The sequence below is a fragment of the Prinia subflava genome, chromosome 26 (assembly GCF_021018805.1).
Source record: "Prinia subflava isolate CZ2003 ecotype Zambia chromosome 26, Cam_Psub_1.2, whole genome shotgun sequence".
Taxonomy (NCBI): Eukaryota; Metazoa; Chordata; class Aves; order Passeriformes; family Cisticolidae; genus Prinia; species Prinia subflava.
Genome location: NC_086272.1, coordinates 947,088 through 951,649, shown reverse-complemented (window position 1 = coordinate 951,649; position 4,562 = coordinate 947,088).

The window sequence follows — 4,562 nt, the reverse complement described above, 5'->3', positions numbered from 1 at the left end:
CACCCAACTCCATCATAATCATCACACGACCATCACCACCATGCCCTTCATGATGTCCCCGTGTCCCTTTTATGCATCCCCCCATGTCCTCCTCCATGGCAACCCATCCCCTCCCCCACCTTCCATCCCCTGTCCATGTCCCGCCGTGTGCCCCACCCCCATGGTGACCCCCAGATGCTCCTGATGGACCCCTCAGGGTCTTGAAGAACCAATCCCTGGCCCAAATGTCTCCCACCATGTCCCCCTGTGTCCTCGTAATGTCCCTCATCCCCCTGTCCCCCGAAGGTGACCCCTTCATGGCTCAAGGTCCCTCCCAGCCTGTTGGAGAACCAGATGCTGCCCTGGGTAAACATCTGCCTGATGGGCTCCATCCATCCTCTGTTCCCACCATGTCCCCCCCATGCCCCTCCCTATGATGACCTCCCAATTTCTCCCCCCATGGTGATCCCCCAATGTCCCCATGTCCCCCACAGCCTGTCAGAGAACCAGCTGCTGGCCTGGATGCCACCCTGGGTGAACATCTGCCTGAGGGGAAGGACCCAAACCCCTGGACTGTGGGGTGCTAGGTGAGGATACCCAAGATGGGGTTGGCAGGAACCCCAGTTTGGCAGGAGATGGGTGCAGGGACCCTTGAACTGGTGGGTTCAGGGTCGTGGGTGTGACAACCCCAATTCTGGGGGTGTTGCATGGGGGGAACATGAGGTTTGGAGGAAATGGGGGGGGTATTGGTGCAAGGGGGCTCCATTGTGAGGGGAGGGATGGTTTGGGGTACCCTGAATTTCAACGGTGGTGGAGAAACACCAATATTTGAGGGGAGTACAAATTTTGGGACAGACTCCTGGATTGGGGCATTCTAGGTGTGGACTGATGTGGGAGGACCCCTGGACTGGAGAGACAGTGAAGTCCCAGTTTGGGGGATAACTCCTGAATTGTTGGGGATCATAGGAGGGGGAACCCCAACATTGGGGTCAGTGGACACCCTTGAATTGGGGGAATCTGGGGAGAGGACCCCAATTTGTGGGGATCAGTGCTGGGTGTGATGTGAAACCCTAATTTTACGTCAATGACTGGGGGAACCTCCCCATTTTCCCCACCCCATCTTGGGTCTGAGGGATTGGACATCGCTCTGGGGTTCCCCCTGACCCCCCTCTCTTCCCCAGATGATTTTGGGGCTGCGCCGGGCCGGGGGCTTCACCCGCTGGTTGGGGTTGCAGTGCTCGAGTGCAGATGAGGCTCTGGCAGCTGCAGGGGCAGGGGCAGGGGCTGACATCGTCCTGCTGGACAACCTGGCCCCCCAGGTGAGCCCCAAAATCCGAGGGGGGCCAACAATGGTGGGGCCCCAACTGTGGGCTGGACCCCAAAAATGAAGGCTGAATTGTGAAAACGGGAGATAGACCTGGAGAATGGAGGGAAAAGCTCCAGAATGTGGGGGGTCACCACATAGATCCAGGATCTGCCCAGCCCCCCAGGTGTGACCCAAAAATCAAGAGTGTGGCAAAAATGGGGCTCTCAGGTGTGAGACTGCACCACTAAACTGGAGGGAATCTGCTGTAAATGTGGAGCAGCCTCAAAGGTAAGGCACAGAACTCAATCTTTGGGGGGTCAAAGTGTTGGAAAACCCCAATTTTGGGGGTATTTTTGGTGGGGGGACAGCAATTTTGGGCAACGGTGTGTGGGAAATGCCTGGATTGGAGCGATTGGGTGGGGGAACTGAAGCTTTGAGGAGTTTGGGTTGAAAGGATTCTGATTTGGGGCATTTATGGAGGATTTGCACCCCGGATTAGAGGGTGCAAGGTGGAAAGAACCCGATTTTGATGGTCAGTGGGTTGGAGAACTGAAATTTGGAGCTGTTCCTGGTGCTCAGGCCTTTTTGTAGGTCCTTTGGTGGTGAGGAGTCCCCACTGGGCAGATTTTGGGAGGTTTCTGGTTTAGGGGACTCCCAATTTTGCAGAGACAACTGTTACCAGGTGGTGCCAATGCCTAAGAGGCCAAAACACCCCAAAGACCCCAAAGCTCCACCTGGGCTCCTTCCAACACCCTCCCCACCTAAGGGAGAGCCCAAAACCCACCCTGGGGTCCCTCTGCGCCCCTTTTCTCTCTGTATCCCCAAATAAACCCCTCCTCTACACATTCCCCCAGTTGGATTGGGGTGTCACCCCCAAAATCCACCAGCCAGTGCAAAACCAGCCACCTCAGAACCAACTAAACGGGGGGTCATGGCCACTGACCCACTGACCCCCGACTCCAAACCAGCGTCAGTCCTGCTGCTCAGCACTGGGATCGGCCTTTTGCAGACACCCCCAGCTCCTCCCTGAGAAACTGCAATGAAAAATAGGAAATGCCTCGGGTTGGGGTGGAAAGTGGCAGCCAGGGAATGAACCCTCAGGTGCAACAAGAGTTCAAGGGTGCCAGCCCTGGTCTGAGGATCCCAAAGTCCAGTCTGAGAGGCCCAAACCTCAGCTAGGGGGGCCAAGATCTGAGCTGGAGCATCTCAAACCCTGGGATGGCATCAGAGTGTCCAGGACAGGCCAGGGCATATTTTGGGTTTGCCAGCCCATCCCGGGGAAAGGCAGAGCTGAAACTGCAGGGCCACGGGCTGAAAGCAAAGAGGAGCCAATGTCCCCAATGGCAAGGGTCAGGGAGGAGGCGTGGCAGGAGCTGGGGCTGCAGGAGAAGGAGCCACGCGGCTCCTGGGGCAGGAGGAGGAGATGCCAAGGGTGCCCAAGGGCACTGGAGCAGCTGCACTGCAATTCCCAGCTGCAGCAGGCAGCCAGCACAGCTGGGGCTCCTCATCCCTTCCAAATCCTCATCCTGGCCCAAGAGGGGGACAAGGGGAGCCCAAAGGGCAGCGCTGGCCCTGACCCCCCTTCCCAGTGGCTCTTGCACAGCGCTGATCCCATGGCATGGCCATTGGCAGATCCCACGGAGCAGGATCCAGGAAAGAGCAGCTCCACCTGCTTCCCTCAGCCCCTGCACCTGATGCTCTGGTGCCAGGGCCCAGCTTCCCCATGGAATGGCCAAGCTGTTTCCCCCCTGGCAGGCTCCTGCTGCTCTCCTGCACCATCAGTCCTTTGCCAAGAGCCCTCCCAGCTTTCTGGCACAGCCACACAAGCTCCTGCTCCCCATTTCTCACTGGGGGCTCCTTCCCCAAGCCCCCTCTGCTTTCCTGCTCTCCCCAGCACAAGACAGAGCACCCCAGAGCCCCTGAGGGTGGAGGTGGATCCCAAAGCACCCCAAGATGCAGGTGGAGAGCACATGAAGCACAAACTCCTTAAATTAAGTCGGGCTGACTGCAAGGGAAAGCTTCCCAGGGGTGCAGGGTGGATCCAAGAACTGCCAGGATCAGAGGGATTTGAGCCATGGCACAACTTGTGACAGGAGCAAGAGCAATGCCCAGTTCTGCCCTGGGGACTCATCTGGCAGCTCCCCAGCAGTGGGTGACACCCTGTGCTGTGCATTCCCAGCTCCCCAGCAGTGGGTGACACCCTGTGCTGTGCATTCCCAGCTCCCCAGCAGTGGGTGACACCCTGTGCTGTGCATTCCCAGCTCCCCAGCAGTGGGTGACACCCTGTGCTGTGCATTCCCAGCTCCCCAGCAGTGGGTGACACCCTGTGCTGTGCATCCCCAGCTCCCCAGGAAGCTGCACACAAGGTTTATGGGGAAGCCACTTCTGTTGGGTCATGGGGTGCAGGAGGGATGCTGCCGCAGCTGATCCTGACGATAAGAGAGGGACTCAGGTGACATTTTCTGGGTTGTGAGCAGATCAGAGCAGGAGGCAGGAACTCCTTAAGTTTATTTACAAAGTAACTTATATACAGCTCCTATAATGTCCATCCATTGGAGGATTAAATTCTCACCTCCTAATCCCATTGGTCAAACTAACTGTCCATCACCTTTTCTCCTCCCAACGAGAACTATGTAAACAAAGAAAGACAGTAGCAAAACATGGCCAGTGTTTACATTAACAGGCGTGAGAGAAGCTGCACATTCTCTTTTAATGTGAGCACTTGACATACAGGAAAAAACCTCATGGCAACAGGATGCCCCGGCTTTCCAAATGCCTGAGAGGAGCCTGGCAGCAGCTGGATCCAAGGGCAGCCCCAGGCAGGATCAGGCGCTGTGTCTGGATCCCAGCTCTGGGCTGCTGGAATGTCCTGGGTTGAGGCACAGACCTGCGAGAAGCACAAAACATTGCAGGCTCAGGGCCAGGCTGAGCAGAGGTGCAGTTCCCTCCTGCACACTCACTGCCACCTGCAGCTGCAGCAGCCCCGCTGCACACGGGGAACCTGCCCAGCTCTGCAGCACACGGGGCTCAGGGACAGCCCCGAGCCAACATTCCCACATGCACCTGGCCACCAACTCCCAAAGCAGGCAACTGGGGCCACCTGAGAGCCCCTCGTGGCCACAAACCCCACGCCTCGGCCACAGCTGCACCTGCCCCGCCTGGCAATGGGGCACAGCCCAACCGGGGACCCCTCTCCTCCAGCCGCCTCAAACTCGGGCACGGGGACTCGATCCCAGCCTTGGGAAAAGCTCCACTGCCGCAGGGATCGGCGGCTTGC